This window comes from Dasypus novemcinctus, chromosome 26 (assembly GCF_030445035.2).
Source record: "Dasypus novemcinctus isolate mDasNov1 chromosome 26, mDasNov1.1.hap2, whole genome shotgun sequence".
Lineage (NCBI taxonomy): Eukaryota > Metazoa > Chordata > Mammalia > Cingulata > Dasypodidae > Dasypus > Dasypus novemcinctus.
In genome coordinates this window covers 24,598,117-24,612,071 of record NC_080698.1, presented here as the reverse complement: position 1 = coordinate 24,612,071, position 13,955 = coordinate 24,598,117, and the positions used below count along the sequence as shown (strand labels likewise).

General features: G+C 38.6%; 1 protein-coding gene and 1 pseudogene across 2 annotated transcripts in view; one reads left to right on the top strand and one right to left on the bottom strand.

Annotated features, from left to right (window-relative positions):
- The window catches only part of SYNPR (synaptoporin), a 347,409-nt gene that overhangs the window by 49,467 nt on the left and 283,987 nt on the right, over positions 1 to 13,955 (bottom strand). The window lies entirely within an intron of this gene.
- On the top strand, positions 10,264 to 12,313 carry LOC139437649 (complement C1s subcomponent-like; annotated as a pseudogene).

The window sequence follows — 13,955 nt, the reverse complement described above, 5'->3', positions numbered from 1 at the left end:
ATCATATATTGATTACTCTAGTAAATGCAAAGGACAAGGAAAGAATTCTGAAAGCTGTTAAAGAAAAGCAATGTGTTACATACAAGGGAGGTCCAATAGGACTGAGTCCCTATTTCTCATCAGAAACCATGGAGGCAAGAAGGCAATGGGTTGAAATACTTAAAGTGCTGAAAAAAAAAAAAACCCAAAACAACTGCCAGCCAAGAATTTTATATAATGTAATAAATTTTACAAAATATAACTATAAATATATGAAGCAAATACTGACAGATTTGAAGGGAGAAATTGATGGTTCTGTATTAAGAGTGGGAGACTTTAACACACCACTATCAATGGATAGAACATGAAGTCAGAATATCTATAAGGAAGTACAGGACTTGAATGATACACTAAACCAACCGGACCAAACAGACATATATAGAACACTGCACCCAACAAAAACATTCTTCTCAAATGCACACGGATCTCTGCCAGGATAGACCATAATAAGTCTCAGTAAATTTAAAAAAATAATGAAACCATAAAATGTATATTCTCTGACCACAAAAGAATGAAGCTAGAAATCAATAACAGAGAGAGAAAGGGAAAATTCACATGTGGAAATTAACAACAAACTCTTAAACAACCAATGAATTAAAGAGGAAATCAGTAGTAAAATTAGGAAATAACTTGAGGTAAATGGAAATGAAAATAAAACATACCAAAATTTATGGGCTATGGTGAAGGCAGTGCTGAGAGAGAAATTTTTAGCTCTAATGCTTACTTTAAAAAAGAAGAAATACTTCAAATCAGAGACCAAAACTCAAAATGGAAGAACTAGAAAAAGAAGAGCAAACTGAACAAAAGGCAAGTAGAAGGAAGGAAATAACAAACATTAGAGTGGGGATAAAAGAAACAGAAATTAACAAAATAAAACAAAACAATAAAATCAATATAGTCAAAATTGGTTCTTAGAAAAGACAAACAAAATTGACAAGCCTTTAGGTTGACTGACAAAGAAAAAAGAGGACACAAATAACGAAAATCAGAAATGAACAGGGGAACATTAATACTGACCCCGCTGAAACAAAAAGTACTATAAATGGATGCTATTAACAAATCTATGCCAATAAACAAAATAACATGGATGAAATGGAGAAATTCTTAGAAACACGCAAAGTACCTACAATGACCAAACAATAAATAGAAGAGCTCAACAAACCAATTACTAGTAAAGAGATTGAATCAGTAATCAAACACCTCCAAAACAAGGAAAGCCCAGGATCAGATGGCTTCAGAGGGGAATTCTACCAAACATTCCAAGAAGACTTAACTCCGTTTCTGCTCAAACTCTTCCAAAAAAAATTGAAGATGAGGGAATACTACCTAACTCATTCTACAAGGCCAACACCCTTCTTATACCAAAGTCAGATAAAGGTATCACAAGAAACTACAGACTGATATATCTGATGAGTATAGATGCAAAAATCCTCAATAAAATACTAGCAAACTGAATCCAACAGCATATTAAGAGAATTATACACCATGATCAAGTGAGATTTATCCCTGCTATGCAAAGTTGGTTCAACATAAAAAAATCAATTAATGTACTATGCCACATTAACAGAAAGAAGGAAAAAAACACATGATGATCTCAATCGATACAGAAAAGGCATTTAACAAAATACAGTACTCTTTCTTGATAAAAACACTTAGAACACTTAGGAAGAGAAGGAAACTTCCTCACTATGATAAAGGGCATATATGAAAAGTCCACAGCTAACATCCCACTTATGGTGAAAGACTGAAAGTGGTCCCTCTAAGATCAGAAACAAGACAAGGATGCCCACTGTCACCACTATTATTCAACATTGCAGTGGAAGTTCCTGCCAGAGCAACTAAGCAAGAAAAAGAAATAGAAGGCATCTAAATGAGAAAGGAAAAAGTAAAACATTCCTTATTTGTAGATAATATGAACCTATATACAGAAAATTCTGAAAAATCCACAACAAAGATCCTAGAGTTAATAAATGAATTCAGCAAAGTAGCAAGGTACAAGATCAACATCCCCAAATTAATAGTATTTCTATGTACAAGCAATGAAATATTGGAAGAAAAAATCAAGAAAAAAAGTCCCATTCACATTAGCAACTAAAAGAATGAAATATCTAGGAATAAATCTAACCAAGGATGTAAAGGATTTCTTCACAGAAAGCTACAAAAATTTCTAAAAGAAGTTGAAGAAGACCTAAATAAATGGAAGGCTATTCCATTTTCATTGATTGGAAGACTAAATATCATTAAGATGTCAATATTACCCAAAGTAATTTATAGATTCAATACCGTCCCAATCAAAATTCCAATAACCTTCTTGTGCAGAAATGGAAAAGTCAATCATTGAATTTGTATGGAAGGGTAAAGCCACCTTTAAAAAGAATGAATTTGGAGTACTCACATTTCCTGTTTTTAAAAGTTATTACAAAGTCACAGTAATCAAAACAGCATTGAACTGGCACAAGGACAGACATATAGATCAATGGAATAAAATTGAAAGCTCAGAAATCAACCCTCACATTTATAGTCAAATGGTTTTTGACAAGGTGGCAAAGATCACTCAATTGGGAAAGAATAGTCTTCTCAGCAAATGGTACTGGGAAAATTGGATCTTCATTTGCAGAAAAAGGAGGAGATCCCCTACCTCACCATATACAACACAGAATTATCAAACTCCTAGAAAAAAGCATAGGAAAGCAGCTACAAGACCTTATGTTAAACAATGGTCTCTTAAACTTTATACCCAAAGCACAAGCAACAAAGTAAAAAATAGATAAATAGGACCTCATTAAAAATTTAAAAAACAAAAACAAATGCAAATTTTTATTTTTCAAAAGACTTTATCATGAAAGTAAAATAGCACCCTACGTGGGAGAAAATATTTGAAAAGCACATATCTGACAAAGGATTAATATCTAGTGTACATAAGGAAATCCTTCAAATTAACAACAAAAAGACAACACAATTAAAAATGGGCAAAAGACTTGAATAGTCTTTTCTCCAAAAAAGATATACAGAAAACACCTTAAAAGATGCTTCACATCATTAGCTACAGGGAAATGCAAATCAAAACCACAGTTAGATACCATTTCATACCCATTAGAATGGCTGCTATTAAAAGAAAATAGAAAGTATTGGAGAGGACATGGGGAAATATGAATGTTCATTTATTGCTGGTGGCAATGTAAAATGGTGCAGCTACTGTGGAAGACTATTTGGTAGTTCCTCAGAAAGCTATGCAGAATGGAAAGCAGGGACTTGAACAGATATTTGCACACCAATGTTCATAGTGGCATTATTCACAATTACCAAAAGATGGAAGCAACCTAAGTGTCCATCGACCATTGATTAATGGATATATAAAATGTGATATATATATATACAATAGAATATTATTCAGCTCTTTTAGGAATGAAGTCTTGATACGCATGACAACATGGATGAAACGTGAAGACATCTTGTTGTGTGAAATAAACCAGACAAAAAAGACAAATATTGTATGATCTCATGATTTGAAACAACTGGAATAAGCAAACTCAGAGTCAAAATCCAGAGTATAGGTTACCAGGGGATGGGGTGGAGATAGGGAATGGGTAATTAAGGCTTAAAATGTACAGTGTCCTATTTGGAATGATGCAAATATTTTGTAGTGGATGGTGGAGATGGTAGCACAACATTGTGAATGCAATTAACAGGACTAGAATATATATCTGAATGTGATGAATAGGGGGAAATGTTAGATTGTATAGATGGTAACTGTAGCAGTTTGATATAATTGATGAATTCCAAAAGGAAATATTGGATTAAATTTGTAATCTGATCTGTACCTGGGCATGACTGAGTTATGATTAGGGAGTTGAGTCTCCACCCCTTGGTGGGTAGGGACTCACAGATAAAAGTCATGGCAAAGAACAGAGTTGAGGGTTTTCTGATGTTGGATTTGGATGCTGAAGACTTAAGCTAGAACTCCAGGAAGTCAGCATGCAGAGGAAAGAGAATCCAGCCCCAGGAAGAAAGGAACCTTGAACCCAGAGAAAAGCAAGCCCCAGGAACATAAGAACCAGGAAGCCTGAATCCTCACAGATGTCGGCAGCCATCTTGCTCCAAATAGACTTTAGTGAGGGAAATAACTTATGCTTTATGGCCTGGTATCTGTAAGATCCTACTCCAAATAAATACCCTTTTAGAAAACCAACCAATTTCTGGTATTTTGTATCAGCACCCCTTTGGCTAATACATTAACAATACAATTTTTAAAAAATCCATGGAACTATACTACATAAACAATGAAGCCTAAGTTAAACCATGGACTTTAATTAACAGTTCAATTATAAAAAGGTATTGTCATTAATTGTAACAAGTGTTCCATACCAATGCAAGGTATTATTGGTGGGATAATACATGGTAGTCCTGTATTGTGCACATGATTGTTTTGTAAACTCACAACTTCTGTAATTAAAAAAAATACAAAAAAAGAAAAAAAGTTAGCTTTAAGGAGAAGACATGTGGAAAGTGTCTTGTACATAGTAGGTGCTCAACAGCTGCTGTAATCAGGGATTTTCAACTTCAACACCATTGCCATTTTGGGCTGGAGAATTCTTAGTTGTGGGTGCTCTCCTGTGCACTGTAGCTGTTTAGCAGCTTTCCTGGCTTCTACCCACTAGATGCCAGTAATAGCCCCCCAGGTATCACAATCAAAAATGTTTCCAGACATTGCCAAAAGTCCCTGGGAGGAGGAGTGGGAGGTGTAACCTCCCCCCCATCTCCACCAATTGAGAACCACTGGTCTGTTTAAGAAAGGAAACATGGCTTCCTCTGGGGGTGTCAGTTCTTCAGGGCTATGGAGTAGACACATTTCATATTTCATTTTGTATTAAATGAAAAAAAAAGAAAGAAGAAAAACACAGGAAAAACACAGGACAGTCAAATTTCTGCTAGGTCCTGATTTTCTAATTGAATTAGGAGTTCCCTGGGATAAGACAAAGTGTGACAAAAATGGATTGAGTATGGACAAAGATTTTCCTCTACGCTCTGAAGGCACAACACAGGAATAGAGGAGCTGTAGTCTCTGAAGACTCACACTAATTCACTATGCAGTTCACTGCCTTTATTAAGGTGACTGACGACAGTTCATCTCTCTGTTTAGTTAAATGAAGAAACATGGTACCAAACAGAGTGGGAATTAACCCTCATTTAAATTGTAATTAAGAATTCACTAATCACAAGGAAGCTGGAAAAGAGCTGTGAAGTAAAATCTGATAAAATATGTAAATGGTGTGCTGGGAAAATGTTAAATGCCAATTTTGGAAAAACGTATTTGCTGATGCAAAATTTACAGTAGTTTAGATTGATTTTGTTGAAGGCTAGGTCCATAGTCTTTTGTATTGTCAACACTTCTTGTTTCAAAGAGAGAGGGTGGTAGAAAACACACATACACACACACCATAAACCAGAGTCTCAGTTCCTGACACTCTGATTAACAGCATCAGATTAAACTATGATAATAAGATACCAACTTTGGGGCATCAAATGATGTTATTATTTTTGGTATCAAATGCATTGTATCTGGGACAGAGCTTCAAAAACAATCTACTCCATTTAGCCTACTCACCAGCCTCCAGATGCTCTAGAGTTGACGTTAAAATTAGTCCACCTCACTCCTAGGCAGAATTACGTTTCCTCTTTAGTTATCAAAGCCTCTTTACATAGCTCCAACAGATCATTTATATGAGTTACTATTATTGAATCATTACTTTTATTAAATTATTAAGTTACTTTCTTCACCAGACTGGATACTTTTAATTATTATTTTTTTAAAAGATTTATTTTTTATTTCTTTCTTTCCCTTCCCCCCCAGTTGTCTGCTCTCAGTGTCCATTCGCCATGTGTTCTTCTATGGCCACTTCTATCCTTATCAGCGGCACGGGAAATCTGTGTTTCTTTTTGTTGCATCATCTTGTTGTGTCAGCTCTCCATGCGTGTGGCACCATTCCCGGGCAGGTTGCACTCTCTTTCGCGCTGGGTGGCTCTCTTTATGAGGCGCCCTCCTTGTGCGTGGGACTCCCCTACACGGGGGGGGACACCCCTGCATGGCATGGCACTCCTTGCGCGCATCAGCACTGCTCATGGGCAAGCTCCACACAGGTCAAGGAGGCCCCGGGTTTGAACTGGGGACTCCCCATGTGGTAGGCAGATGCCCTATTCATTGGACTAAGTCCGTTTCCCAATTATTATTTTTTAAAGGATGCTTTTAATTAATTCATATATACACATGGCCCACTGAAAAATACATAGTATCTATTAAAATTAGGTAAACCTAGACATGAAGCAGATCTAACGTGATGTGTGTGTGTGTATGAGAGAGAGAGAGAGATGAGAGAGAGGTTTCTAATCTCCCAGGGATTCATTTTCCAATGTTTGGTGCATAGGACATGGTCGGTAAATAGGAATTCAATTGACTCTGTAATATGGGGCTAATTTTAATTGCTCTACTTCTTTCTCAGGATTGTTTTGAGGCCACATGGGTGTGAAAATATGAAAATACTTTGGAATGCACTGGGCATGGAACAAATGTGAGCTATGATTAATACTACCTGCCTGCAATGCAGAACCACTTCTAGTCTCATAAACAGCTTTTGGTCAACTTGATCTCCCTTAGGGGAAAAGGAGAGTTTGAGTAATGTAGCCCCTTCCTTTTCTAAAAAAACATGGATATTCAGATTCTCCTTAACTCCTAAAGTAATTACTTTAAAGTGCTTGCAGAAAGGTTTCACCAAAACATAGGATGGTGTTTCTTTATATGCTCATTTCCAATGCACTCTTTAAGCCTTGTAAGAAAAGTTATTTTTTAAACCTACTTTACATTAAGATGGAAAAAAAACCACTAAAGCCTTACAATGTGACTATTTGACGCGAGGTCTGAAAATGGCTCAGAACATTCCGTCACAGAAACCTAGGCACGAGATTGACTTTAAAGATGTACTCTAAGAAACATGTCAAAATGATATAACCAGATGAGACATTTCAATTCCACAATCACACACCATTCAGGTGGCCATTTCTGCTTCCAAGAACTGATATTTATTCATCTATTTTAAAAAGGTACTTACTATAATGAGGTACAGTAGCTGGCTGATTCCTTTGGCCAGATTTTCTCCTCACTGTGTTTTTCAGCCTCATTAACAATTACATTATTTCTAAAGCCTTTCAGATTCTCATTTTACTTAAAGGAGGGTAAATTTGTCAAGCATACTCAGTAGAAAAAGATATTTTAAAAATGACCATTGATGAGCTTAGTCCCAGTCTGCTGGAAGGTACTCACAACAACTTGCCAAAGTACAGGAATCAGCCCTGGTAGTTTCTGTTTTACAATCTACTTTGATCCTGGACATTGAAAATTTTTTTTAAATTATATATTAACTTTTATTTTGGTAGCTTCACAACTTGTTTGAAATGAAGAGAGATCACATGTTATGTAACTCTATAAACTGAGTCTATTTTTAAATCTTTACATAAAGAACATTATCTTCCCCTAGCTATAATGTTTTATTCTTATAAAGCAGAGGTCTTCTGCAGCAGTATTAAAGCAATAGTTTCTTTGCAGGCACCCTTATTTTCTATAGCATTTAGAGAAGCAAAAGGAAACTGTGAGAAAAGCAAACAGCATTACTCAGAGGTCCACAGCTTCCCAGATTTCTCTATAAAATAAAGCATTTGTTTTATACTCTGCACTGCTGGTTACTCTGACAGACCAGAAATGAGCCAAAGGAAAATCACAATCACAGAAGACAGTGAAACACAGGGAAAGGATATTGGCCCAGACACCATGAATTTGCTCAAGTAGAAGAGATGCCCTTACTCATCAAAGTAGAGAAATTATAATAGATCTACACACTTGGGGTTTAGGTTTCCAGCACAAGAGCTGGCTGTTGATTTTCCCGGGGTGGAGGGTTGGTGGAGGGGGCATGACTAATTCTTGTTCTTCCCTGCAAGCTGCTTCCTTTGATTACAAAATGGAAGAACCTTTGACAATGAATTTGTGCTTTGACGTCTTCTCAGAATAGCTAGCAAATTTTAAATATGCCTATGGGATATACCAGGTAGGACCTTGATACAGTAAAACAAAATCTACCTAACTTCAGAAACAAAGTATTTTAAGAGCCCCTAAAGGACCATACATATTGGCAGAAATACCGGAGCCTGGACACTTTTAAAGCTTGTTTTGTATTGTTGGCATCTTCTATGTGCAATAGAGATAAAGGGCAGCATAAGTAGAGCTCTCTATAGATTTATGGCAGTTGTTTCATATCTCTGAATGGATTTTGAAGGCAAATAAAAAACCCTGTACAATATCATATAGGCAAAGTAGCCCAGGGGTTTTGAGGGATGGTTTCTCCATTTACAGAGCAAGACAATATAGCAGCTTCCCAAGTGTATAAACCAATTTGTCTTACCCATGTCACCCCTCTAACTTTGTAGCATGTTGCCTATAAGGAACTTGAACCTCCTTGCATTGTGGTTATGAAATTGAATCCTGGATTTGGAGAGAACTGGGTTCAAAGTTTGGACTTTCCCTTGTTATGTGTATGACCTGGGAGAGCTGAATAATCTCTCCAAGCCTCCCTATCCTCATCCATAAATGTGAATAATAATATAAGCTAGGGTTGTTGTATTACATCAGCCCAACACACAGTAAAAGCACAATCAATATCAGTCAATATCATCATCATCATCATCACCACCACTTTGCTACAGGTTGATCTTATTTGTGCCTGATGTATAACATCATACCCTAGAGGACTATAAAGCAAGATGAAATTTGTTAATCTTGGGGATGTGAACAAGCTTAGAAGGAAGTTTAGAAGACTGTTTTGAACTGTTTGAATTAGTTTGTGTCAGCAAAATATGATAGCTTTGCTGTTTCAGACTAAAAGTTCATTTGACTCAGAGAATCTTAAATTATAGAATTTTTTAAAATGTGCATTGTTAAAAACAAAAGAAAACAAAAGAATAGATGGCTTCTAGGTCTGAGTGATTCCATCAACAAAGTAGTGGCAGAAGCCACTGAAGCACATGATTAAATTCATATTACATTGTGAAGGCTGTATAAAGAGGTAGAGCTCACTCTCCAGGGCAGCACTGGAGTGCCAGGAACTTGGGGCTCAAGGGGGATGGGGTGGGAATTAAAAAGTTCTGCATAGGAGGATCCCCATATGGTATTCACCAAGCATTTTCAGCCCTTGTTCTTAGTTGCAAGCAACAGAAACCACCTCTGGTTAACTTGAGCAGAAAAGGAGGCTCTTAAAGGGACCATGGATCACTCAGGAATGCCAGGATAGCTGGAAGGCCAAGTGTAGAAGATTCATAGCAAGAACCACCGTTCAGAACATTGCTGCTGCCTCTGCCACTGCCATGGCCTTTGCCTGCTCTAGACGCTTCAGCTTGCCATACTTTCAGTCACTGGGGATGGACCTGGGTGCTGCTGCAAGCTCCACACCCTCCTCCAACTTGCTGAAACCATTACTGCTCCCAGGGCATCTGTGATCCTGGCTTCTGATGATACTACCTGTGGATTTAGAGCCTCTGATGAATGGAATACGGGTACCCAAGTGTCTGTTCCAGAGCTGTTAGAGAGGTGGGGACAAGCTTCCTGCACTTGCACCTTCTCTCCTGTGAGGTGGGATCTGTTCCCAAGATTGATACAGTGAGGCACTTACCAAATGTAGTAAAGGGGTTCAAATGCTGGGCAGCCAAAAAGAATGACAAATGATCCTACATACATGTACCATATGTATGACATTGCTAGGCATGGTGGAGAGTGTAAAGATGAATCAGACCCAGAACCTGACTTCAGGGACTGTTAGAGGCTCATAATTCACTCCCTAATATGCACATTTATTTGGCAGCATAGTTTGCAAATCTCTTTCACTCTCATTGTTGTACTAACTCCTCCTGATAGCCTTGTAGGGTAGGAAGAACTGATATTACCTCTATTTAATACTTGAAGAATCTATGAAAGAAGATGCCTAAAGTCTCAGCACTGGTAAGTGGCAGAGCTAGGACTTGAACCTGCCTTCTGATTCCAGGTGACTCCTTACCCCCAAAGCAGGTGCCTGCATTTGTCATACAAATCCAATGAGGGCTGCTATGACTTTAGCTCCAAAGTCTGGAGATGCAGAGAGTGAGGACCAAGAATCATGCTGCTCACCAGGGATGGACACATTGCTAGAGATGTGGTGTATTGTCCTGTTTTCCCTCTTGGAATGGGTTATGCTGAGCCTACCATGAGTGGGGAGATTCTGCCCCCAAATATCTCCAGGCATACCCCAATGACATAGATTGATCTTGGGACACAGAAGTTCCTGAAGGGTACAGGATTCCCCTCTACTTCACCCATCTGAATATAGAGCTGTCAGAGAACTGCATGTATGACTAAGTGCAGATAATACCAGGGGGCCTTGAAGAAGGGATACTCTGGAGAGCAAGAATCCAGAAAAAATCCTGACTCCCAATTGTGGAAAAGTTCCAAGTTCCATACAATGAACTCCAGATGACAATCAAGTGGCCTTCTCCAAGGAAGAGCATTTCACTGGCTTTGCAGCATACTATGGTTGCTGTAGATGTAAACAGCTGCATGGAGTTTGAAGACGCCCCTTGCAGCCACTTCTGCAACAACTTTATCAATGGCTATTTCCACTCCTGCCTACCGAGAATACTGCCTTCATGGCACTATGAGGAATTGCAGAGTCAACTGCAGTGGAGAGGTAGTCACACTGACTGGGGAGACCACAAATCTCGATTATCCCAGTCCATAACCCAGAGAACTTAAGGTGTGAATACCAGATCTTGTTAGAGGAGGGTTTCCAAGTGGTGGTGACTATGTGGAAAGAAGATTGTGATGTGGAACCAGTTGGTTCTATGGGGAATGGCCCTGGAAGTTTAGCTTGTGCCGGGCAATTTGGTCTTTACTGTGGTAATGGATTCCCTGGGCTGCTAAACAATGAAACCAAGAGTATGCTCTTGATATCAGCTTCCAAACTGACCAAACAGGACCAAAAAACAAAAAAGGCCGGAAACTTCATTGCTATGGAGATCCAATTCCCTGTCCTGTTTGTGAGCCTAAGAAGGCAAAATATGTGTCTACAGATGTGGTGAAATAATCTGTCTGATGGATTTGAAGTTGCGGAAGGAAGTGTTGGCTCAAAATCTTTCTACCTTACATGTGATAACACCAAAAAATGGAGTAATTCCAAACTAAAATGTCAACCTGTGGACGGTGGCTCTCCTGATCACATTCTGAATGTTAAGCAGAAACCCTTTATTTGGTTCTGTCACTCACTACACTTATGAGGAGCCATATTACTAAGTGCAAAATGACGTGACAACAGACTTTGAATGAAGAAGGGAATGGAAGAGAGAAGACACGGTGGTGATTGTGTCCGGTGTCCCTTGTGCTGTTCCAGGGGAGTATCACTGTGTGGCAATGGGAGATGGGTGAATGAGGAGCTGGGTGCAGAGCTCCCGAACTATGTTCTAGTCTGTGGAGTCCCCAGTGAGCCCTTTCCTGAGAAACAGAGGATATTTGGAGGAATTAAGGTGATACTCAATATTTCCCCTGGCAAACCTTCTTTTCACACCCAAGAGATGGTGGGGCACTCACTGGTGAGTGTTGGATGCTGATAGCTGTAGATGTCATGGAGGGAAACCTTAACCCCACAATGTATGTTGGGTCCACCTTAGTGTGCACCTCAGTTCTGAACAAGGCCCAGATGCTCATAGCTGAGCATGTGATTATTCATCCAGGTTGGGAAATCCTGGATGTCCCAGACACACAAAGGAATTTTGACAATGACATTGTACTGGTGCAACTTACAAACCCAGTGAAAATGGGGCCCAATTTCTCTCCCATTTGCCTTCCAGGCACCATCCCAGCATATAACCCCTCAAACGGAGATCTGGGAATGATCTCAGGCTAGAGAAAAGATAATGTTTTCAAACTCAGAGGGGTGGAGGTTACCCATAACCTCCTTTGTAAAGTACAGGGAGGTGAAACCGAAGAATTCCAAAGTGGATGCACATAGCTGTGTTTTCAACAAGAACATAATCTGTGCTGAGGGAGAAACAGGGGTTGATAGCTATAGTGGGGACAGTGGGGGGGGGGCCTTCCTCTACTGGACCTGAGTGAAGACAAGCCCAAATTTTATGTAGCTGGCCTGGTGTCCTGGGGTCCTCAGTGTAGGACCTATGGATCTACATGCAGCTGAAGAACTACATTGATTGATATTGAAGACTGTGCAGGAACACAGCACCTCCAGAAGGAATCATCTATCCACATATGGCTAGCCTCTCCACAGGGAATACCAGTCTCCTCAGTTCCTCACAATATTACCATTATTTCATCCTGACTACTTGGAGAGAAGACATGGGAGTATGATTTAAATAGAACTTGATTGTTGGGATACCTGGATGGAAGTAGCATTTGCTCATGGCATTGGGTTGGTCATTCAGGGGGATCTGAATCTGTGGGGTCCTCTACCCTGAATTCCTTCTATAGATAACTACATGGGAAGGGCACATGATTCCATAGGGAATCCCCTTTCCTGAAGATTGCCTAGTTGTACAGTCTGACTCTGAAATTAACTGTTGGGGATGCTTTTTTTCACAAGTCTATTTACTTTATAAATCTCAGTGTCCACTATCTAGTTACAATAAAGCATGGTTACAACCACCTTCACCCAGAAAACTAGATGGTAACAAGAACAAAATGAACCAAGTAGGTTCAGTAGTCATCCTTCTGAATAAACAGGATTAATGTACAACTCATACAATTTTTGTTAACATATGAACAAATGACATGTTTTCTTAAGGATAAGCCACCCTCTGGAGATCTTGTTCACACTGTGAATTTGCTTAAACCCACTCTTCACAATTGGTTTAATAGCCCACCCTTATTTGCCTTATCATGGTGGGGTTTGAATTGATAAAGGCCTTTCGTTAGCAGAAAGTCATCTACATTTATCTGCCTCCCAGACTCTTACGACTCAGTCTCATTTTCAAATTAACTTTTATCTGCTAAGTAATGAGCACATCAGTTTTTTAATATCACAGAAGTTTCATCTAAGGCCTATCCTTTTTTATTACTAGAATTATCACATTCTACCTCATGCCCCACCATCTCCACAATGTAATAAACAGACCCTCCCAGTGTATCACACAATTCAGGATTTCATTACACCCTGCTTGATGGGAGAGACTATTTACACAGAGATGAAATGGCATGTCTTCATAAGATTGTGTCATATGAGTAGAAGGTGCTTTATATAACAAAATTGATCTTTCCTGATTTATGGGCAAACTAGCTGTATCAACTTCTGCCTGGAAGTCAGGATATTTTGATATTTCTTTGGACTTTCGAATTCTATGAGAGTGTCTATGTATGGATGTATCTTTTGTATTCAGGAGTGGAGGTATGGATGTATGGGTGTTAGTTTCATAGTGCATGGCAATCTCTTTTGGGTACCCTTATGGACATAATGAGAGACATGAGCTCAGGATAGGTGACTCTTAAAGGTATTTTATACCTTAAAGACCATCAGCCTCAATTTGGGGGTTGGGAGGCAGGTAGCACCTGCTCAGTGGTTCAGGTTCTGCTGCATTAATCTTCTTTTTCAAAGTTAATATAATAAAGTGCTGCAAATCTGAATTTCTTTCTGCCCTTCAAACTCAAACACTGAGTTCTACAAATAAGGATTTCTCCTAGGTACCCTTCAAAATATATTTAAGGTACAGGTCTCTGCAAATACATAAATTATAATAGAGGGCTGTAAGATTAAATTTGTTTACATACTCCCTACAATTATTTTGAAAAACTGTGTTCCTATTTGTATATTTTAAAGTTGACATTTAAATATTTTTATTTAAAG